The sequence below is a fragment of the Dermacentor silvarum genome, chromosome 7 (assembly GCF_013339745.2).
Source record: "Dermacentor silvarum isolate Dsil-2018 chromosome 7, BIME_Dsil_1.4, whole genome shotgun sequence".
Classification (NCBI taxonomy): domain Eukaryota; kingdom Metazoa; phylum Arthropoda; class Arachnida; order Ixodida; family Ixodidae; genus Dermacentor; species Dermacentor silvarum.
Window position 1 is genome coordinate 68876454 of NC_051160.1, and position 25225 is coordinate 68901678.

At 44.7% G+C, this 25225-nt stretch overlaps 2 protein-coding genes across 4 annotated transcripts in view; both read left to right on the top strand.

The window, feature by feature from the left end:
• LOC119458159 (uncharacterized) overlaps window positions 1–25225 on the top strand; it is a 96763-nt gene that overhangs the window by 62290 nt on the left and 9248 nt on the right. The window contains exon 4 of one of the 2 annotated variants that reach the window (XM_049670804.1): window positions 19677–19762. The exons of the other annotated variant lie outside the window; for it this stretch is intronic. The gene's annotated coding sequence lies outside the window, so the exon portion shown is untranslated. Of the gene's footprint in view, window positions 1–19676; window positions 19763–25225 lie in introns of those variants that run through there. 2 annotated transcript variants of the gene reach the window in all.
• Window positions 1–25225, top strand: part of LOC119459558 (uncharacterized) — a 63402-nt gene that overhangs the window by 28981 nt on the left and 9196 nt on the right. The gene's annotated exons all lie outside the window — the stretch shown is intronic.

Consider the following 25225-nt stretch of genomic DNA (forward strand, 5'->3'; position numbering starts at 1 on the left):
CAAGCACAAGGGCGTTTATGCATTTCGCCTCCATCGAAATGCGGCTGCCGTGACCGGGATTCGATCCCGCGATCTCATGCTCAATACCACTCAAAACCGGCGCAAAACATATGCAGAATCAATCAAAATCGGTTGAAAAGAAACTAACGTGATTCATAATAATTTTCCATACAGGCATAATCAAGCATTAGGCGGATTAGTTAACAGAAATTTGGTAAAATCGCCTCTATCATCAGGAACACTTGGCTCCATGTGCGTGGTTGTTTTCTACCAGTTGTACCTTACCACAGGTGTTCGAACGGATGATGTATTGCTAAAGACAAGATAAACACACGATAAAACAAGGTAAACCCAAAGGAAACACTGGCGAATCACTGCTCCGCACTTGCCCAGCTGCCACGCTGAGTGGAACTGCATTACCGCCGAGTTTACCATTTATATCAGTTCCGCTCCAGCAATATTTTTTTGTTTCAGATGTTACCCTCACTTTTGAACATGATGTATGCGTGTTTCTAACCGCTTAAGAGAGCCGATCCCTGAGATAGTGCAGTCTAAATATATGAGCCATTGGGGCCACTGCGGTGTGTGTCATAAGTTAAATTCAGCCGGGCTCACAAGGCTTGGTATGACACTGAGTATGGGCCACTGCGGCCGCTGGGTGAGTTATGACATGGACTAGGGGCGACGGATTATCTTTACATTAGGTTACTAGGTATGTGATGACGATAGTGATGACGATGATCATAAGTGACAAGAAAAATTTGGGTAGAGATGCAACCTCGAGTTGACGGCAAACAAATGCTACCGCTACAACTCGGTTTTCAAGATAAAAATGCATGGTTCATTTACCAAATTCTCGCCGTCAACTCGCTCAGGAAAACGCTGCCTTTTATCGATTCAGATTTGCGTTTTTATAATAAACGAGTTCTGTGCGATACCATTACCTCCAGTCCCACAACAGCTCTGCGGCTCTGAGGTACGCCCTAGTCTAGGAACCCATAGGTATTTTGACGCTATGACCTTTTATGACCTATGAATTCTCAGCATGATTTCACTGCGCAAAAACACTGCGGAAATACGTTATTTGTCTTGAAAATTGTAGTTGAGCACGCTAAAAAAACGAAAGAAAAAAAAGAGGTGCAAAAAGTCCACTACTTTTTAGCCGAAGGTTAAGAAGGCTGTCGATATCGTGTAATGTACTCATGCTAACAAATGTTTGCAGCGCAGATTTACCTTAGTAGATTGCATTACGCTGGGCCTGATGAATGCTCCCTAGTAAATATAGGAATAGGAGGTAATTTCACATTGCTCATGAGAACACCAGAAAGGGCTTGCTGCGGATGAAGGTAGCAGCGCTTAATTCACGACCGACGCCATGAATATAGATGTCTGGGTGCAAGGGCAACATCGGAATAAGTTGATTTTCGTACGCGAGAGCGACGTACTCCTTCGATCCTCTAGTTCGGGCGCTGAACACGAAAGTGAAGCGTGATAATCATGCGCGCAAGTTCACCATGCCTTATTGTGCAGAGCAGGTTCGCCATGGCAAAGAACGGACAACGTCCACTCTGTTGATGACATCCACACTCATTAGCCGGTTACCGTTGAGACAGAACAGCTTGAATGTTCCAAACCGGTAGAGTTTGTCAATACCAGTAAAATTAAAAGTGCCAGTTTTGAGGCCAGCAAATGTAGTATGAAATCCCCGAGGCTCTCGTACGTTTTACCGGGGCAGATTGCCAAGAAATTTTGCCAGGGCACTTTCAAGATCCATTAAACTAAAATCGCACTCTGTGTAAAGGAAGTAAAAATGAGAACAACGGAAGCACATTTTAAAACATCCATACATTTGGAAAATAATTTTTTTTTCTTGTTACAAACGGTGTTCTTATTATTTTTCAAATAGACATTTGAGCAACGCTTTTATAAAGAAATACTTAGCTGTTACGATCAAGGGAGACCGTAGTAAATGAAATTTAAATATTACCTACGTCGCCTGATCTTGCGAAGTTGTCGCAAGTAGATAGTTAGTATAGAACTGACGTTTTTAAATTGTATAACCGAGGGCCTTGCCCTTAATCATGTAAACCATTTTTTCAGGTGTGTCCGCACTTTTCTACGAGAATTGCGTCATTGCCAATAGTGTATTCAAGTATAAGACTGTTCAGTAAAATGACATTGAACGTTATATGGAGAATGCTCTTTTCAAGAGAGACAACATTCGCATGGCGTTCACCTCCTCGGCAGCGTAAAAGGGCAGCGGCGCAAAGAGCCGAAGGTGGAGAAAAAGGAAGAATGCAGTTTCCGGGAAGCCTGACAAGCATTCGGGGATCCTTGAATGCTATCACGTTCCACTCTTAAAGGTGAACCTTAAGTGTGCTCTAACATTTGAAGGACGAGTGGCACGTATGTGCGGTAATATTGCTTAATCTCATTGTTCTCGCCTTTTTAAACCCTGCAATGGTTAAACAACGGTTTTACTCCTGTGTTACGGGTGTTTGCGCATTTTCTATGTGTGCCGGCAAATATTGCGCAGGTAAATGTTATCGAGATTCTGGAAACCATCCTTTTTCATAACATTATGTATGGTTTTGGTAAACTATATATTAAATTGCACTCACAAGTGGTTGCATGTGTCTTGCACCCCTGCAATTGGTGCTTCGCATGCATAACCTTAGAGAACCCTTACTGAGGGTGCAGTTATTGCGACTACATGTCATACTTTTGGGGCTGTAACTACATTACATCCCCCCCTCCTCCGCTGTTTATGCTGAATTATATACAATTTATCACAATGACGGTAGCGCAAAAACTAAAATATTGAAAATAAAGTTACGCTCTGTTTTTTTCTTTACTTTCCTCACACTGACCTTTCCTCACACTGACTGCATACGTGTACTAGTAAACAAATTTGCATTTTTGGCGAAGTCACCACAACCACTGATAATTGATATCGCGGCATTGTTAATACCACCCACGACATGGACGGCATGTGGTAACAAGCAGCAGATAAATTAAAAGTGACTCAAGTTTTAGATGAGATTACAAGAGCATGGCCTGAGTGATTTGAGCATGCCAGCAGGTGTTTCTCCGGCCGTCCGAATCGCATGGAGGGAGCGTAATTTGAGAGCTCACTCAAGCATTAGGTGCGGTAAGAATAGAAACTTTCAACAAACTTTTTCTTGGCCTTACATAGTGACATGGACATTTCACTAACGCATAAGGTACCTTTCTTATTGATATAAAACGTTTCCGCAATTTCCCTGGCTTTGGTATCTTTGCTACTGGTCACAATCCGTGCGTCAGAAAATCCTGGCTCACGAGAGCGCGAGGGGCAACATCTAATATGCTAAGGTAAATTAGGTATATTTACTTTGCTAAGCGGTCCGTTCGTTTTCCCTCATTCACTCATTTACACAGCACCCACTTTGGTCTATATAGGAACGACCACAGGAGAGGGGAATTTCGTAGACTACACCTACAGCAAATCTCATGAACTGTCACCCATGCTTGATTCAGGAGCCTCTTTGTTTTACCTTTTACTTTTCCTCAATCCAACGAATGCCCGAGAAATTGTCGCTCTTCAGCGTACAACCAGAAAGAAATATACCCTCCCCCGCACGCACAACTCAGTGGAGAGGAAGCCGCCAGCTGGCGCAAATTCAGACCTGGGGGATCCCCACCTTAAATTACAGAATGCCATGTTCCCCACTCGCCACAGGGTCGACTGTCGGTGGTGCGGTGGCATACTAACACTACAACAGATTACATGGGATTGTGAATCACACCCGTTTGATAAAACACGCCACACATGGAGCAATGGGAGGCACAGCTAACCAGCTCAGACCTGATGAGACAACAGTCCTTCATAGAACATGTCAAGCGGGCGGCCGAGGCCAGTGGCGCCCTGGGCTAAAAGGGCTCCGATCATTCCACAAAAATGCTTTTGATCAATAAACGTTTTCTTCTTATTATTCTTTCCTGTCAGTGAGAAAAGGCCTCCAATCATGCAATAGCGGCTGCAAACAGGAGCGCAGCACCATGCCTGGTCGAAACCTTCTTCAAATTGCGGCCAACCGTCTTCTGTACAGATAAGCTTGTACAGATATTATACAGAACTCTAGGCTCGTAAATATATATTGACAAAGTATTTAACGTATTCCAAAGGCAAAGCTGTAGCAGGCATATACTGAGAGTTATTTGTCTTAGCTAGAGCCAAGTTTCTTCATATATTGAGATAAGTTTTCTTCGACGCCTGGTACTCTTTGCCATGAATATTTATACAGAAATGTCAGGTGGAGGGCGGGAAGATGGGGGTGTTATGTAGCGATACGAGGTGATTCACTACAATCTCGACCCAGACTTAACCAGCTCTTTCGAGCACTAAAGTGCGTGCTATTAACTATGGATCAATTTTACAAACTAAGTATATCAGATTCCAGTATCACATTCCTTACTACGTACAAGTATTGCGTGAGAAGAAAGCGCTTAATGCATTGTTGTTCTTGAAGCAGAGGAAATTACCAAGGCTCCAAGTTTTACTGCATCCCAAAAGGAGTTTATGGTAAGCTTCTAAGAATATAGTGCGTATACGCTTGTATTTGATGTCAAATGTAGCAAACTGTGATACCTATTAGCCACATATGGAGACTAGAAATGCTAATATATTCAGATTAGTTCTCCAAGTAATAAAAAAGGCAACCTCACCTACCTCATAAGCGAAATTAGTGCCGGATTTCTTCCTAACCTGATCAGTATTTTCTCCACAGCAGTTTGAAACACAATTACAGGTATTTCCTTCTTATAATAAGTATTTCAGCACTTGCGAACCATGTGCCTCAGAGAAAGATGAATGGGAAATTTTTGAGTCTTGGGCTACATTCAGTACAATGCTTCCCTTTAAAAAAGACGCAGTCGCAGTTTTTTCTGGCAAAAAGCCCGAAAGGCGAAACATCAATTGCGATAGCAAATTTACGAGTAGAGTACACGGAGTAGGAATAGTAGTTTTATCGGCTGCATAAACTTGGACACATTCGCTTACAAACTGAAATAAAAAGCAGGGTGTGAGCACGCACAAGCATACTGGAATAGATCACGCTCGATGACCGCAGACAAGCAGTGTCAAAACGCTGGCGTGAGCAAGCGGGGCTGGAGGAGCCACCGAAGGTTCGTGCGGCCTATCGCTTCAACAAAAACTGAGCGGCGAAAGCGCACTGCATGCAAAGGTCAGAGCCGAGTGGAGATCCTTTCAAGATGCGGTGCGCCCGACAGCCTTCAGCCGCGCAAAGTACAAGTACACAGTTGGTGGCAGGGTAGAAGCCGCGGCCCCTCCCTCCCGCGCTGCCTTCCCGCTTTTCTCCTTTCACGTGGGAGATTGAGTCGCCAGTTGCCCTTGCGCCCGGTCACAAGTCACGCATTTAGTGCTGCATCCTCCTCTCTCTCCCTCCCTCCCTTCCTCCCATCCCCCCACGGCATTTCGCACGATGGGAGATGTCACGTTTGCTCTCCGCCGTGCGTTCGCTCTCCGTGAAAGCGAGCGTCCCTCGCCCGCTATCACTCACACATACACATATGCAGCATATGGCGCGCGGCGACAATTTTATTGCCATTGGACTTTGCACGGAACCTCACGGCGACGACGACGGCAGCAACGGGATTGGAGTAACCATATCACTTCTATCGCAATAAATCGCAACGTTAAGGCAACATCCTCGTCATTTTACTAAAAGGAAGGATGTGAGACGCACCATTTACATTGCACACTGTCTCTTTTTCTTGGTCACCGAGAATCTCGTGAGCTTCTACCCTTACTAAGCTTCTAGCGCTAGTGTTCAATGTGCGTTACCTCGTCCCCATATATCTATACTTGTCAATACAAATTCTATATCTATACTTGACAATACAAATGCAATACATGTATGAATGCTGCAGATGAAACGCGCTTGACAAACTACAGCTGTTGAGCTCTTGTTGCTTAATATCGCAACTATAAACTTCGTACCATTGCTGTCTTTCTCTTCTCTAGCGTTCAGCGGTCGAGCGAAGTCTATACCAATGATGTCGAATGTCCTTGTCTGTTATCCTACCAGCCGGGAGGGTCGCCATTTTTAGTGTCATTGGTGGGGAATTAAATCTTCTGCATGTGATACAGTTCTTTATAATGTATCTCACTGACTTCCGGTCACGCACAATCCAAAACGTTGTCCTTAGATGCATCAATATTACAAAAACTCCAACATGCCTGGTTGTTTGATGGTATTAAAGCACTAATAGTTTTCTCTCGGAAATACAAAAGGATGCTTCTCGAAAAAGCTGAAATCACTGCATTGAAGCCTCCCTTGCACACTTACGACGCCTTGATAATCTCTGAAGATGCCCGTGCCGCACAGGTTCATCTTGACATTTAGTTTTGTTACTGTCTTTTCTAACGTCTACTGCTCCCGTTTTATGGGCACCAACTATGCCATGTCCAACTATTCTGCTGTTAGCGAACATGTTTTCGCTTCTCTTGTGATATTTCCAGCGTAATGCTTCACCCACTTTGCAACTCGCAGTGTCTTTCTGTACGATCCGAACCTGTCATGGTCAACTTCTTTTCCTGACTCGTGGTGGTAGTCATGCATGCCACAATCTCTTCTTCGCCTTCATCATTCTATCCTTGTTTAATTTCGTAATCAGGCCTTTGCTTTCCGCTCTTGATCCACCTGCCTTTCCAGCACAAGTCGCTACTCAGCATATGCTTCTTCTTAATTCCTCTTGTCATCAAATCCGCACGAGTTTCTTAACTTTACCATAACCCCATGAACTCTCGTTAGACTGGATTTTGATTTCTTCTGTGCGATTACGAACAAATAGTTCTTTCCTCTATACTGACCTGATCCAGCACAGCATAATTTGAGAGTCCGTCCAGAATTGCATGGTGCTTACCTTTCTTTTGAAATTATCAATTATGTCTCTAGCCAACTTGTCGGATATTGTGGCTGCCAATAACTCGAGTCTTGCCAACTTAATTTGTTTGACAAGTACCCCATGTGGTCATATTTTTTCTCATCCACTTTGGTTTTCGTTCATTTATCATTTCTTTAATTGAATTAGGAAATACAAATAATTGCCCTATGCTGTCTATGGTGTCGTTTGTTGGCTTCTCATGATTTAAATAATATAAATCGGGCCCCTCGGTTTCCTTTTTTCTCGTTCATTACATAGCCAGGGTCTCGAATCCGGCAGTATGGGCGAATTCAGGTAACGTGTGTCTCTTTTTGACCTGTTGCCTTCACCCAAAATGTTCACGTACTACGTCATGCCAGCGGTATTTAGGGTGTTCCACATTCAATGCCATGGCGTGAGTGTTGGCGCTGGCTAAAATTCCCAGGATTAGGTCTAGTAAACAGACATAAATACTCCAGAAAGTGGATGGGAAAGTGACACCATAGTAGCTCTTTCAGTAAGAAAATCACAAGCGTAAGGCGAAGACGTGCGTTCGTATCCCACATGAGGCCATTTGTTCCTTTATCTACTTTAGTTTCATTTATTTGTCATTTCTTTATTTCAATTAGGAACTACAAACAATTTACACTATGCTCTCTTTGGCGTCATTATTTGTTGCCTTCTTTTCCTTACTTCGTATACCTGTCTACTGTATTTTGTTATCGCCACCGATGCTTCACCTTTCGGATGAAACTGCGACTTTTTTTCATAACGATGCCCAGGAAGAAATTCCAGAGCGATGAATCTACAAGAGGCAGCAGAAAAATGGTCAAGGTTTAGTAAAATTAAAGGTAGTAATAACAATACAGTAGCAGTATTCAAATGATAATTATTGGTAAGAAAGGCTGCAAGAATCCTTGTAAGCATCGTCGCGTAATGGTGTCTTGATTCCAAATTATGTGCACTATAAAAGTTCATTCTATTTACAATTGTATTCCTTGGTAGAAACGACGTACGAAGATAGTAACTAGTCTATTATACTATCGCTTTTACCGAATTTCCAAGAAACAAAGAGCAGAAGTGTAATCCACTAAGTCAAATTGCTACCACTAACACGCAGCAGTAATTCAATAGAGAAAGTTAAGCACATAAGCGTCTACTACGTGGTCAATGACATCACGTTTAAATTTCCTGCGGAATGGTGTGAACAAGTTCTTGTAGTTGTTTTGTGCACCAGAAATGAAGCAGGAAAATGCTCACTATTCAATAACTGGTTGCAGTGCTTTGAACCACATGTCGAAACATATTTGTCTGATTGTTTTAGTTGAGTATTTATATGTGCATGTAGAGTTGCTTTCATTATCAGCTGAAAGAGCTGTGCCCATGGTCGAATGGGCTCCAAAACAGCACGGCGGCTCTATGTACGAAAATTTGATTTAAAAGCTACCACTAATCGAATATGTACTTCGTTCTGCAACATTCTACAACGGCAACTGCAACCATTACGCAATGATTACATCTGCAACTACGGTCACCGGTGTTTCTGCTTATAACGAACGTGACTGTAAGTGTCTGTACATTTGTATATCGTGCGGTATCACTGATCTACGGCGATCGCAGTCCTTCTGCCGCTTTCTTTACGCGTAGATAAATTATTGTGCATCTTTTGTGTGTCTGTTTGCTGCCTAGACAAGGAATCTTAGCAGGGCATCTCACCATTTCCTGTGAAACAAATAGACTTAGCAAGATAAGATTAAACGCCATAATTACGGTTTTCGCTCCCGTCTTATAATTCCACCAGCATTTGTATTGCATTGGCTTGAGAATATGCCGAAATTCGTAAATTGAAAAAAAAAGTAGGAGTACGTTTAAGCTTCGCCTTTAAGTGTGGAACGCGACAGCGTTATTATACGCCGTTGACGCAGACACGGACCGCGTATTTTCTGTGACATGGGGCCCGATTAAAACTTAGAAAAGCTCGCTTTTCACCATTCTCCTCAATGTTTCCTAGAATCAAAGTACAGCGAAATACCATCAGATTTGGAGGACGCTTAAGGTTCGCTTTTAAGAGTGGAACGTGACAGCATTCAAAGATCCCTGGCTGCTTATCAGGCTTTTTTCTCGTATATTCAAATTACAATCAGACGCTATCACGTCTGCATGTTGTGGTCAAGTCGTACTTTACGATTTTTCTGACGAATTTGACTTTGAGAAATTCAATTTTTATTTTTTCACTAATGCCTTGCGCCACGCGAATGGCCTTTCCCGGTTGGGGTGGTTCGGGATGATGCGCTTCGGCATGATTATTTCCGGCAGACGCCGATGCCCACGCGGATGCCGGATTTTCTGTGGCACGGGGCCCTTAACGCTATCGCGTTAGAAAGGGTGCTGTTCCTGAATGTAAGCCTACAATTTTCGGGAACTCATTTCTTCCGAGGCCTGCCGCGAAGAGCACCACCTTCTGTTGTACTCCAGGCACTTAACTTCTTCGACGAGATATATGTATGAAGCTATTCTTCTTAGTTTCTTTTCATGCAAATCACGTGCGTTTTATTTAATGTCACTTATGTTGACACTAATACTTTACTTAAAAATATCTTATTCAGTTTCTGAAATATTTTTTGCGTACTTCGTTATTTCCTAATTTGGGGAACTTCCAACTTATTCAAATGATTTTGTCGACCATACAATTTTTAAATATGGTTGCACTCCTCGCCGAGACGTAAGTGCTCTCTGTGTACTGGCATTTGAAATAAAATAAAATATTGAAGGTACAATAAAATCAATACAAGCACATCATAACAGATTCCATAAAAGAATCGCTATATAAGATATCCATCTGCGATCGCTGTTAGCTCAGTAGCAGAGGCAACCTGCAAGCACCTTGGAGTGACCAACACGCTGAAATACTGCTACATGCGCACGGAGGCACCTTCACTGGGGAAGTGACGGCAAGCAATGAATTGTGTCGCTGGGTAGCATGTGTGATGATTATGGACGTTCGTCACTTGTTTGTGTGTCTTAAGACGACGAAAACGCGCAAGAAACGCTAGTAGGCAAAAAAAATGTTTTTCTTTCAAACACACGATAGGCAAGGAAAGGCAATGAACAGAAAACAAAACAATGTAGAGGAGTTTCACGCGCACACTGATGTACGCGACGCTCAGTCCTACACCACCGTTCGGCGCGTCAAGAGTTCCGAAAAACCATCTCACGGTTTAGGTCGTGACGATCGACTCGCTTGTCGTTGCCGCGGTACGGTCGCCGAGGCGAGCCGAGGTGGCACGGTTGCTCCTGCTGGAACCGTCGCCGGCACACGGCTGCGCTACCGTGTGCAGCGCCTGGCTATGTTGAGGACACCACTGCGATGTCCGGCCGCAACTGCGCCCTGGCAGGAGCCGCTCAGCAGGCCTCATCCTTGGTCCCGGAACAGGCCTCCGCATCTGGCCCGGGTAGGCACGCCTTGGTCTCTCGGCCGCAGCAGGAACCACGGCCCGAGCTCTTCTTCCCGAGCATCGCACCCGATCTGCTGCCACCGTGGCTTCGCCGCTCGAGCTCCTCCGCACGTTCACCACGTACCGCTTCTTTTTCTTCGTTTTGTTCTTTTTTCTTCCAGCTCCCGTGCCACCTGCCCTCAGCTCGTCTTCTTCACTTCGGTATGCACTTCTACTGAGTCCACAAGTCGCGGAGTACACGTAAAAAATGTCGCTGTTTCGCCCGACAGGCGAAGCATCGATTGCGATAGCAAATCAGTAGAGAGCTATTTGGAGTAGGGATAGTGGTTTTATCGGCTACATGAACTTGGACACATTCGCTTACTAACTGAATTAACAATAGTGGTGTCAGCGCGCACAAGCAAACCTGAATAGATCACAGTGAATGACCGCAGACTACGACTGTCAAAACGCCGCAGCGGGCAAAGGCTGGCGCGGTCTATCGCTTCAACGGAAACTGAGCAGCGAATGCACAGCGCATACAAAGGTCAGAGCTGTGTGGAGATAAGAGACGGTGCGGGCGAGCGACACAGCTGGGCAAAGTACGAGCGCGGTTGTTGGCAGAGTAGAAGTGCCCCCCGCTCCCTCCCGCTCCGCCTTCCCGCTTTGTTGCTCTCGCGTGGGAGATTGAGTGGCAAGATACGCCTTTGGTGCCGGAGCACAGCGCCGCCCCGCCTCCCTCCTTCCCATACCCCCACGGCGTTTTGTGCGATGGTCGCGTTTGCTTTCCGCCGTGCGTTCGCTCTCCGTGATGGTTCGCCCTCCGTGATAGCGCGCGTCCCCCGCGCGCTTTCGCTCGCTCATACGGCGCGCGGCGACAATTTTATCGTCCTTGGAATCTATACGGAACCTCACGGCGACGCCGACGGCAGAAATCCGGTAAAAGGGTCCATATAGTTGCTATCGCAAAATATATATATATAAAAATAAATTGTGTCCTTTCCCCACAGCACGCTATTCTTCTCAATGCATCGCGGAGGCTTCGCGCACGCAGATAAACTATTACATTTTCACTTAGCTGCATCACCACGGACCCTAGAATACCGTGAATTCATTTGGCAGCGATAGCCGTTGATCCCGTCTCTATGACTAGAGTGCCGTTTTTTGTTTTGGTAAAGCAGTCTCAGCCGTCCCTAATGGTCTCAGTGAAACGCCTGCGGTGCTGCGAAGCCAAGCCGCGGAGCTGCGTCGCCATTCCCCTAATATACAGGGAATGAGCAGATCATTGTCATGTCTGACATCATCGAGAATAGCACTGCAGCACGCCTGGCGACTGCTCACCGAATGAACTTGTAATCCGCTTGTAAGCTTACCGCTCACTGTCGCCACTCGCGGCAAAAAGTGCAAACCTTAATAATTCGCTCGATCTCCGTTTGTCATCAGAAACTTGTAGCATTCAAAAGAAAAAGGCAGATACCTTAAGAAATAAAGTGTTTGTTATTTTATTTGTTGTATTTTAACCTGTTCGATAGAGTGAAAAGGTAAGTGCAAGAATGCACCGCATGTGCCCTCTTCGCTTTCGACGGAGGATAGAAAGATAATGCTCGAAAGAGGAGGTACACCCTTGACGCGTCCGAGAAAGGCGTGGCAAGCGGCTCACGGCCAAGTGTGCAGATAGACAGCGTGGCAGTCACGATATTACTGAATTGCGATAAAACGTTTATAACAGTACGCGGTGCTCGCGCGTTCCGTTGCGCAGTCTTCTGTGCTTGAAGCGCGGAAGCATTGTGCCGCGCAGGGTGCGCTCATGTGGCTATACGCAGCTTTATCTCGAAATTTATTTTCGCCAGCTTTTTTGCGCGTTCCTTGCTATCTCCATTCACTGACTGTCATCGAGAAAACTCGGATAAAATGCGTGCGAGCGAGAAACTCGGCGCATCCTGCATAGCACACCTGGGAATTGATTCTGAGCCTTCATCAGCAGTTTTAAGATCTGCTATTGTTATTGCAAGAACGTCAACACGCGATGATACGCTGCTAATGAGGTTTTCGAACTTTTCGAACCTGGTTTGACTTGCTGGGATGATTGTGCGTTCATTTAGCATAGAATTCTGCGAGTGTTCCAAACGAGCAAGAGAACCGCCAATAATTTCTAAAGTAGAGGGATTAGGGCCAGGATTCAATTCAATGTCTCTCGAGATAATTAGTAAAAGCTGCATGGCATGAGCAGAGAAACAGTAAAAACCAAGTATTTCATACAGCCTTCGGAGGACAATATCAAAGCAAGTCAGTGGGGCACACTATCTCTAAAACGAAAGGAGTCCTCGCAATGACAAGCTTTCTCCAGGTAACTAACCTGGCGAATGAAGGGCGTTGATTTCAAGGGAATTGGCGGCGGCGTGCCCCAACTGATGATGCAGCGCGGGCTGTTTAAGTAGTCTTGATGGACCAATCGGGATGATAGTGCCTCGTGGTTGCCAGGCGAAAGAAAATGCCAGGGCCGGAAGAGGCGGTAATGAGGAAACGGTGTCGTGGAAGTCAGTGGAGATGGCTTTGGAAACATCACAGGAACGTTGGCGCATCGAAACTATCGAAAATTTCTAAACCGAAAATGGCGGGTGACATTTGAGGCCGCAAGTCGCGAAGAGGTAATCGGACCCTGGCACTTGGACCCTGGCCTTGATACCATTCTCAATAAAACTCTCAGAAACTTGGATGGTGACCTACGTGAGTTGTTTCTTGAGTACTTAGTTAAATGTGGGCATATATCATTCCGATGCAGTGGGAACACTGTATAGCTATTCGCTTTGTACAGGCATGTTGACCACCGACTAGACGTTCCACACACCATCGCTCTGTCCACCGCTATATGCAAAAAATAAAGTTTTCACAGATGTATCCAATTTGATAACGGTGACATCAAAGACAGCGAAGCTGCTTAAGAGGTCGTAGACACTTTGGAAGTACTACGGGCCCGATGGCCACACATGCCACACATAACGCACGGGATCTGTCCAATTAGTCGATGCTGATATCGCCAAGGCAAACGCAGAATCAACATCCGGTTTTAGCTCTGATAACGGTAAGACAGCCGAGTGTGTTCCTGCGGTTTGTATCTTACGCTGCAATCTCCGTGCGTCGCTGCCGTCTCAGCGCCGCGGTTAATAAGCTCCTTGTTACAGCCAATAAAGGAGTGACGGAAACAACGGGGTTCATGAAACGTACCGTTGAGATTGCAAGCGGGGTTACGCTCAACGTGGCTGTTGTTGCACGTATCAGAGCTCCGCAGACGCCCGTGAAGTTGTGCTTTAAAAGCCCTTCGGAACAGGCGTCGTTCAGAACTCCTCGCACAGCGCTATTGCAAGGGCCAGCTCACGTTCACCGAGGACAGTGAAGTTACAGGGCTATTACTGACTCCAACTGCGCTTTAGAAACAACGGTGCGATCACAATGTAAGTCACTTTGTCCTTAAGCCACCATACAGATTCCAACTATCTCCTTCATTTGTGAGCAAAACCGTGTTGTCTAGGAATTAAACTGAATAAGACAAGTGAGGCTTCCTTAACATTCTTCTGTTGAGATAGAATACTCAAGAAAGCGCGAAGAGAAACAGGCATTCAAGTGTTACAGTTCTGTGAAATATGCATTTGATTGTAGGAGGTTTTCGTGCAAGCTTCAAAGAGACCTTTCGAACAGAAGTTCACCGCCTTCTGTGTAAAATATTGCTCGTCCAGTTTCTTGAAGAGAACAGCATGAACTATTTTATGCTGCGTGTAACATTAAACGTAGAGAGGGGGGGGGGGCAATATTAAAGCAGCGGGAGGCCAAAAAAAGCTGTTTTTTCAAGCAAATATTTGTTTACCCACAGATTAGGAGCTCGGCGTCAATAAGCCCTAGGTTAAAATATCTGAGTAATATATTTCATTTTGTAAGTGAGAACAGTAAACTTATGCTCTGCACAACGGTGTGAAATTCTGAACACACAAGAGGAGCCAGTGTTGGTATACTTTCTATGACGTGTGTTTTTACCCTATGAACTACTGTAGAAGGGAGCGAACTTGGCAAATTTTACGAGATCTTGCACCAGGTGCATTCAGGCTTTCTAATGCAATAGTAATCTACTATTCCAGTGATCTCACATATCACAACCTTCGGATGTCTTTACAGATTTATTAGCAAATATGAGGCCGGTGAATTTCCTTGCCGTAATCGGTTTTTTCTCTTCATTCTGTGCTGCGCAACTATATAGGACTGGTAAGTTGCCACTTTATTTTTCCGCATAATTAAACGTGCTTACGTATCCAATTTGGAACGCTAAACTGTAAATATTTCGGATTTATTATCATTCTTCACAAAAAGATGCTTCAATGGCAAAAGAAAAGCTCTCCTCTGTTACTGCTTTTCGGTATACATAGAAACGTGCGCTCTTCCATACGGCGTATTATTGACAATGAATACACGCAGGCATTCTTCGTAAACAAGCTGCATATGTGGCTTGTAAATGTTACCGTCCATAATGACCGTTGGCCTGATCTGTCTGTATGCCTGAACCTCTGGTACAACGAATACAAATTTTCTAATGGGGCCGGGGCTCTTTTGGGGATTTCTGCTATGTGGGTATGCGGTGGTTTGCCTTTGACATGACTTGCCCAAAATTGTTATTGCTGTTAAATAAAGAATGAACAAGTGGGCAAATAAACCACTGAACGGCCGGCTATGGCATTTATTCAAAGTAAACTAGAGAATATGAACAATATTCGGATTAAAAAAACAGAAAGGGAAAACGCAAACGAAAAAAGGAGAGATGAACAGTGGATGACCTCATTCTGGCGTTACCTGCCTTACGACAGCGCACTCTAGAGTGCGCTGTATCAGCGACATGGAACTGTCCAGTCGCAACGAGCGTTACCAAAACTGTCTTCATGTGCAAATTCACGATGTGTGCATCATAACGCGGTAATAATAAAGCGTATAAAATATTACAAGTTCATATGCACGTGCACAAAGTCACATCGTCAGCATGGTCACAATGTGTCGTCTTTCTAAGAGATTGGATAAGGCCACTATCTGAGAAAATCTCGATGAGCTACGACAGCATGTTTTTCTTTGTCTCGGCATGACTAGTGACCAAGGACCTTCTCAAGTGATTCAAGACGCTTATCCAGTCAAATGTAATGGCTGTGTAAGGTCTCTCGCTGGTGCCCGTTTTGCGGACACTCGATGAGCAGGTACTTAGCTGGCGCATCCGATTTGTTACACTGGGTACAAGCAGCGGGTACCATATTCTTGGTTCTATAAAAGAAGTAAGGTACGTGTGGAGGACACTCCCAGGCGTACTCAATGTATGAGCTTATTGAAGATGCGATCTTACTAGCCCTTGGCATATAGTGAAGCGCCAAAATGGGTCAGTGATGAATAGGAGAGATGATGTAGCCTCGTCGTCAACCGAAGTGGCTGCGCAAAGTTTTCTCGTAAATAAAAAAAAGCTTGCTATTTAATACTGAGCATTCAACAAGAAGTCAAGGTATCCGATTCACGTGTAGCAAGGCTAATCTTCTGTCTACCTCATTTTCTTGAATATGAATATGGCAGGGAATCCTTTGAAAGAAGACTTGATGACCAGCCAGAGGTGCAATATGTAGTGTTTTTTTCTAATTTTGAAGTCTAATAATCAACTGGTGGTCACATTAGTGCGATGTAGTTAGCACTTCTAGATCTGCCCTCGAATAGAGTAGATAGCCGATCTACTGAGCAAGTACTCTCGGATGTATGTTTCGCCGCTAGAATAAACTGAAGATATCGGACGCCGTACATGACATCCCGTGAGAAAATGAATCAATTTTCCTCATACAATATATAGTCAAAGTTTAATACACAGTCACAGTCATAATACACAATACACAGTCAAACTTTAATCGGTTGTTGAGACGTCTGTGCAAACAAATGTGAAGAAATATTGTTCAAGGTTTATTGTTGTTGTTGTTGAAGGTGGTCATGGCGCCAAGGATAAAGCTGTCGTAAAATATAATGGTCAGAAACATTTCATCCAGAAATACTCTGTCTTTAATTAATCTTTACACACGTACACTGCACAAGCAAGCAAGGAAATGCAAAAAAACGAGAGAGAAAAAGACGAAACTGTCTCAGAGCAAGTGCACACCTTATCGTCTGTCATCCAGCTTCAAATGATCACTACGTATATTAGACAAATTGAGGAACCACGAAGAATTGGAGAACACACACACACAGACACACACACAAACACACAATGAGCAGCGCCTGTAAACGCGGGGAAATGGGGTTATGTCCCAGTGAACAGTCTTAAAGCCTACATACATTCGCACATAGAATCATGCACCTATTCTTGAGACGCGAGCGTGCCGCTTGAGCCTGAGCGGCACTACACGTCGTTGTCTTCTTCGTGTAATATTGGGAAAACACGGGGAAAGCGGGAGGTGGAAATTCAAGACGATCAGCAACACGAGGACAAGATGAGAGCAGGAGCCAAACTTTCTACAAGTGGCGAGAGTGTAGACCCTCCCCGTTACACCCTCACCGCTAACACACCCTCGCTCGTTACCTCTGCCACCCGCCTTACCTTCTCCCCCCTTTAGAAGAACCCTATCTATATATACTGTGCCGAGGAGAGCATATGTCGCCTTGAAAAAGACAAGTCCACTTGTCGAAACGTTGGCTCCTGCTCTCACCTTGTTCTCGTGATGCTCATCGTCGTGTAATCTTAGACAGTTGCAGCTTAGCGTGTTCACCGTAATAGCGGGCTTAGCGGAATAGCGGGATCGAAATGCGCATGCGCACAACGCTAAACTACACATACCGTTTAGTGTACGCACGCTATTTCTCAGATTTAACCTTACCGTCTTTGCGTAGTTTACGCAAAACGTGGCAACTTGTCCCGGCTGCTCGCTTGGAACTGAATTTGGCGGTTTTTTTTTTTTTTTCATAATTCACTCCGTTCGTAGCAAATGACTGTGTAAACGGCTTTCGCTTAGTCTCAGACCGCTTCAACGGCAGAGTATTATGATAACCTTGAGTAGTTTTCCAGATGGCGTCTCGTTTAGAACGCGGCTAAGCTTAACGAGAGAAATTTTCGAGATGCCAGCGCCACCTATCAGTGAAGTAGGGAGATAGGCGCGACGATGGTATATGGCCTCTGAGAACCGAAGATTTCAGAGGCTATGGTACGCAGCTTGTACTGCTTGTCTGTATCGCCACAGATCGGCGGACATGGGAAGTACAAATACAACGCTCTCCTGGCTTCCATTGCGCTGCCTCTCGCACTTTCCGGACGCACTGAGGTACAATCACTTAGGTGCACTATGTATGCGAAATCCAAAGCGTAATGGAATAGCGTCGCGCACGTAAACTACGCTATCACGCTATACGAAAATTCACCTTCTGCAAAGTTCATTTGCGGAACGGTAAAGCTACCTTAACACCGCTCTTACGCTAACGCTAAACTAAAGCTGTCTATTCACGCGATAGTAGAGTTAACGGCCCCGCGTAGCAGAGAGAGGGAGGGAGAAACAACTTTTGCTGAAAACAGCAAGTGTAAGATGAGTTTATCTCCCTTTACTTAGATGTCGGCCAGGAGCCCTTGGGTCCGAGCGGCATCTTCGGCTTGCCTGATGACATGTAGTTAGTCCTCGCTGTCTGAACTGAGCAGCGCGGGCTCCCACTGCTCCGCGTTCGTATATGTGTTGTTTGGCCCCTCCACCTAGGTGCATGGGCCTCTTTCCTCCCCTTCTTCCTATCTTCCATTTCTATGTTTCTATCTCCTCCTTTCTAAAGTGTAGGCAGGCGTTGCGCCCCTTCCGGTGGCACTTGCCAGCCTGCTCCTCACTTTCCTTTTCCCGTCAAATGTATATGTTTTGAAACCAATAATAATAACAATAATAATAATAAAGTTGGGGCAAGCCCAGATTATGTGTCTGACGTCCGCCCACTGATTACAGTCGTTACAACTCTCTGAGTAGAATGGTACAAAATATGGTATTGGCATCGGCATCGGTGGGGTGGTCCGTGAGCGACAATTTCGGTATATATTTCGGCATCTCTAAATGCCGTGCCTTGCTATATGAAATGCGGATTATGCGGGTTATGCTGCCACAGCACACCACCTCCAAAGTTCCTCATACCTTGTCTTACGTTCTTGACAAACGTATTTCTCGGAATTTTGAGAATGACAGCCCACAAACAAATGTCACAAACACCACACCAACAGCACATGCCTTTTATGTTAAGTCATCTCAGGCTGAAATATTAAAAGTGTGAAACAATAACAGAAATTTGAAAAGGATGTAATTTTTTTGGCGCGGCTATGCACAACCACCGGGATTGGCCCACCCAATTGACCACGTTTCTACCAGAAAGCTCGCCTTCGTGCCTAGCGTTCGTCGCCAGCGTTTCCCGGTAAACATTACAGTTTAATAAGCTGCAGATGCCGGGAAGCGCGAGAAGCAGTCGGAGATCTTTCAATGTTATCGCAATGCACTCTTAAAGGCGAATCTTAAGCGCCCTCCAAGTTTTTTTAACAGATACCTACGCATAGCTACTACCATATTCGAGAAATCTAGCAATATAAGGATATACTTCGGCAATTCTCTGCCAACTTTCTCATTCGGTCACAGCAGTACTAGTGCTATGACGACGCGAATGTCGTGCGACGACTGGCCTTGCAAGAAGCTGTTTCGCTGCTTTGAGCTAACTACGCTGCCTGCTACTTTTGCATTTACAGATGCTCCATGTGACTTCACGGACGTCCACCTAGACGAAGAAATATTTTCTAGGCTGCTCGTCAAGCTTCCAGAAGGTTTCGAGTCTGGACCACGGGAGTTCGGCTATGTTGACACTGGTATTGAGACTGGTGGAGTCACTGTGCATGGCCTGAGCAAACTCCGCCAGTTCGGGCCCCCCGTGCCTTATTGCGCCAATGGCAGGCGCATGGTGCAAGTGGATTTCTACAGTGATGACCCGATATATTTCTCCTGGCCATGGAGGGTTTGCTCAGGCGATGAAGGGCTGCTCATGTTTCGCTCCACGTTCTTGCGGTTCACAGCCCAATTCGCTATTTTGGAGTCCTCGAGCAAAGGCGTGAAGCTTGAATTCGAGCGTGCACTTCCTGTCACAACGCAGAGCATCCGTCTTGCCGTTGAAGGAGCTGGACGTGTTGTGCGCACCATTACTGAAGTACTGAGCGCACTCCTACCAAGTGTTGCTGAACAAGTTTGGAACATATATTTTTCGCGAGAACTTCCCAAAGCCTTCCGTATTGCTCTTGAGTGAAACATGCGTAAGGAAATCTATCGGTCTCACCACACGAAACCTCAACCTGAAAACCCAACGAACACCGTCTTCTAATCATATCGCTTCTTCTTATTGCGAGAAAGTAAATAAAATCACTTATATTTACCGAGTGCCTTGGTGTTCTGTTTTTATCGGCACGTCGTATGACCATTGTGCTTCTATTGTATGCTAGAGAAGTATGGGCTAGTCTTGAGAAAGTATTCCACAAGTGTTCAGGTATCCTAGCTTCAGCCATTTTCTTCCTTCTGGAGGAGCGCAGGTGCGTTTATTTCTACTACGTAGTCTTCCACAACAAATCTAAGAGAAAAAATCGACAAGAGAGAACCAATAGTCCCTTCGGGAAAATTTGGCTACAAGATACATTGAAACATTATTAGTACGTTTATTTGATGTTCTCAGGTGGCAGTCATTGTACGCTGACGGGTGAACTTCGAACACGAAAAATTACTGCACGTGCTTCGTTCAGGTTACTGATATTGGGTCCGGCCAAGCAAACCATAACGCTGACGAGGTTGGCCATTTATAAAATTTACATTGTGCTACTGCTTCCATAATAGGTTTCTCGGTGAGCAAGTGCTGATATTGAAGTCAGGTTTTGATTGAGTAATAAGTATGGAGCCTGAGTTGTCAGGCTTCTCTATCGGGCTTTTTCGCGAGTTTTCTTCATAAAGCGGAAAAATATTTACGTGAGACATAGCGCACTGAAAACAACTGAATCGGGTGTTTTAAAACACATTTGCAACTTTTATATCAAAATTCGCGTCCTCCATTCAGTAATAAAAAATTTCGTACTTATTCTCAGCTGATTATCGTTACTTTAATTGTGAAATAAATCCTCCTGATACGGTATGTCATCAACGGACAGAATAACATTGGTTGCGCCGACGCATATATTTTACATTTCATTGTTAATAGCTTTGCTAACGTTACCTGCGTCACTCTGTATATTCCAACAGGGCACGTTGTGTATGCCGCATTTCAAAATAAAGTAAGTGACAGAGAAGATTTCAGAGCAATAAATAAACATAAAAAATTAGTACTTCCCGGGACTCAATCCTCTGACGTATAGATCAGAAGCCAGGTACTTTTCCATTCCCCCCACACCGATCTTTATTTTTATCGCAAGGAAATAAGAGTAATGTCATGCAAAATTACTTATATTGCATTTAGACACACGCACGAAAAACAAACGCAAATACGCTATGCAGTCCAATGAAATTTAAAAAACTGGGCATGAAAGGTCAAGCGTCAAGATGCGAAACCCGCTCAGGAATAAGATCAAAGGCTCCAACCACACCGCACACGTGAGCAGCCATTTCTACGCCATGCTGATAGACCCTGTTATTGAAGTCATTTACCATCTGAACGTGGAGACTTAGTTTCAACTAGTGTTTACATGTCACTCACATACAGAGTAGACGCGCTTTCTGCCCACAACTAAAACTTCTCTATCAAACAGAAAAAGATTGTCGCCCGTATTGAATAGTACCTGTCAATTGCAACAACGCCGATTTCCGTTTAGGATTAGTTGTCGGAAAAAAAAACTGAATTGAACTTTTGACCCGGAATGCTGTACGGGCTGGTACTGCAGATTTTGAGCGCTTTTCTAATTACTCACCCCAGGGAAATGCAAAAAAAAACATCTTAGTTCGACAATGCCACGTCTGTTTAGTCATATCTGAGTCACAGAAGAGTCGGTGAGAGCAACTGGCAGCCTTCGGTGACAGATCATATAAGCATGGTTGCGATGCGTCATATCGGCCCTCACAGCTGCTTCTGCGGACGCTGTAGGCACAAATAAATTATTTTATTAAATAGCTTACACCAAAGCTCAACTATGCAGTGATTTTTCCTCGTTATACCTATTGATTTCCGAGCCCAAACGGGCCGATCGCGTGTTGATGGACTCAGCCGGTGCGCTAGCCTAACCTTCAGTAGAAACGACTGATATCGACGCGGGTGCCTGGTGAGGTGTAAATTGTCTGTATTTAAGCTCCTGAGCATCTTTCAGGCGCCCTAGGCACTGCGAAAACATGGTCGATACTAAGCGCACTCATAGATCCATCCACTAGAAGGACGCAAACATTTCATCGCCTACACAGCCTAATACATAAGCACCGAGACGATCCGTGTGCTCTTCTCAAAGAACTATAAAAACGATTCATCCCTACCGCACACATCCGCAGTATTCCGAATACCCGTACGCAGAAGACTCTAATGAAGGTCTTGACGCGGACATTACAATTGATGAGGTCTCCTCTCCCAACACATATTTTACCCTGACCGCTACTCAGACTCTTGCCCGGGCAGTGGCAGCTCCCCCACGGCGTTCCATGTCACGGAGGAGTGCACCGCAAAATTATTCCCTCCCCTGCCAGTCATCCTGCACCCCATCCACACCCATGAGCTCTGGGAGGATGCCCTCCGGGACGGGCCTCCCGAGGTCCGCCGGGCCCTAGTTGAACGGGCCCGTGCTGTCGCTGAGATAATTCTAGCGACCCCGGACTTGTGGTCCCTCCGACACTCTTGCTACATTTTTCTTTTTTGTAATGAAATGTTTACTCTCTCTTACTCTCTCTGTTCCATACCGCTCTCTTCCTGTCTGTTAACATTAGGCCAAACATGTTTCGTTCAATCGCTCTTTGTGTTAGTCCTTAACTTGTTCTCGAGCTTCTTTGTTAAACTCAAAGTTTCTGCCCCATATGGTAGCACCGGTAGAATGCAATCATTGTACACTTTTTTTTTCAATGACAGTGGTAAGCTCCCAGTCAGGACTGGCCGATAACAATGTAGGATAAAATCAGAAAGCCGATTGATGGTGAAAAATGCGCCCATGTCTAGCAAATTTTTACTTCCGTATTTACCAAGGAACAACACTCAAATATTCGTAATATTGCGGAGTTAAAATATGCATACACGAGAGTCATCGAGTTAACTCTCTAAGTCATCGTATCTGTAATAAAGTCCTAAAGTATGAACAAGTTGCGGTATTCATGATATAAATACAAAAATCCTCTAGATAGCAATACTTCCTAGTTATTCCTCTACCAGATCTTCCAGCAATCATTACCAACTGTCGAACTTTCGCACGATTGGAAAATTGGCAAGGCCATTCTTATCTTCGAATCCGGACGTAAAAGCAACATAACTAAGGCCCCATTTCCCTGTCAAGCATACTTGAACACATAATTGCATCTAACATCGCGCAGCATACCTAAAAAAACGTTTATTTTATCCCAAGCCACTAGCTTTTAGAAAAGGCTTATCGTGAGAGACCCCATTATTAGAGTTTACACATTATCTGTTTTCAAATATACGCGATAACACTCAGGCTGAGTACAAACATGTGCTGCTTCATTTTATTGTTACCAACCATTTTTTTTAATCACCCGTGGCATTTAGGACAAATCTACCTAATCAGCTGTAATACGTGAAGAGGTAGTTGGTATCAAAAGCAGCACAGAGCGATTGGCACATGCCCAGTGCTCCAAGTCGCCGTCAAAGTGTTTTTTCGAACAGGCGTGCCTACCCAGTCCCGTATCTGCAGGGACCCTTGTCGCCTGAAAGGGGTTTGTTGAATGGTGGCAGTGGTGCGTGACGTCGGCAGACAGACCGTTCCAGTCCCTTGCGGTTTTCACAAAAAATGATCGTAGATGGGAGGTAGTCTGCGCCGGGGGAGGATACACGGCTTTTCTGTGGTTAATGCGGCTGGACTGACGGTGAGCTGGTAGTATGGCTGAAATCTGGAGTGGTGAATGATAGAATTTGTGAAAAAGACACAGTCGAGAAATATGACGTCGTGATTCTAGATTAGTAAGACCAGCACGGGTTTTGAGTTCAGACACGCTTGAATGATAAGAATATTAAGAGTAAATAAACCGGGCTGCATGATTTTGAACTGATTCGAGTGTATTAGATAGGTTATGTTGATGAGGATCCCAGACAGAGCATGAATATTCTAACTTAGGGCGGACATATGTAACATAAGCTAATAATTTTACTGATGGGGGACCAAGTTGTAGGTTCCGGCGGAGAAAACCGAGGGTTCGATTCGCGGCATTGGCTATGTTAATGACATGATGTGACCAAGATATACACATTTGCACATGCTCAGAGACCCAAGTTGGTCTGATACTTGGTTTCTAAACGTGTTACCACCGCACAGCAGCTCATTGCGTTAAACATTCGACAGAGGACGGCCGAGTGTCCCGGGTAGGCGAGAAAACGGTTCTATAAATTGTACACTGGTATATACGGGGTGTTTCAGCGAACACTTTCGAAAATTCTTAAAGGTTGCCTGTGGCAGATAGCACAATTCTAGCGCATGAGCTGGTATATTCGAAGAGGCGGACATTACTTGCACAATAAATTGAAATGCATAATCGAATAATTAAAAAACTCGCTAATTAAGTTTTTAGCTAATTACCTGATGACCCATATTGCAATTTACAAATTGTAGCCGTGTAGTTCGCAAGGCGGATCCACTTGGAAGTTAATTCTAGGATGACACCAGTTTCGAGGACATTAATTCCTGAAATTTGCGGAGAAATGTATTGGCGTTCCAGTTAGTTTTGTGCTTCAATGCATAAAGCGACGTTTTGGTAAGAAACTAACTGGAACGCCAATGCATTTCTCCGCAAAGTTCAGGAATTAATGTCTCGAAACTGGTGTCATCCTGATAATTAATTCCAAGTGGATCCGCCTTGCCAACTCCACGGCTACAATTTGTAAATTGCAATATGGGCCATCAGGTGATTATTTAAAAGCCTAATTAGTGAATTTTGTTAATTATTCTATTATGCATTTCAATTTTTTCTGCAAGTAATGTCCGCCTCTTCGAGTAGACCAGCTCATGAAGTAGAATTGTGTTATCTGCCACAGGCAACCTTTAAGAATTTTTGAAAGTGTTCGCTGAAACACCCTGTACACAAACAGAAATAGAAACCAGATAGCCCAGAGAGCGTGCGTGAAATACCCTAAGAATGCGAATGCATCAAATCTCTAAGCACGTGAGATCCATGTGCGGTTTCCTATTTACACTGAACAATATTTCTCTTATAATTACATATATTCCACGAAGTCATAATTACCGCCACAACCAAGACACAAGCGATGTTTCTAATTTATTATGATTTCAAGTGTGTGCAAAAAATTTTTAGAAGCGTTTAGGAATCGGCACAATTTCTGGAGGTTCTGTCCCGATGTGATCGTGTTCCGAATTTATCCCTTTGTGGAAGTATATGCCCCCTTTCAACGTAACCACCCAGTGTTAACACTTGTATCAATAACGTGCTGGCGAAATTATTGTTATGACTAACATGCCTCACCCTCTGATTTTGCTGAACCCGTTGGATGACCAGTCTTTGTCGGAAGAAAGAATTCTGCAACATCGGCGCGATTCAGCGCCAGATCAGAAGGCCGTGAGAGCGCTAGAGCACTGCACGGACTCGGGATTACGCGAAAGCCTGGGCCCGGGTAGGGCAGTTCTTTAACGCGCTCGGACCGGGCTCGGGCACGACATGTGCTTTTTGACCCGGGCC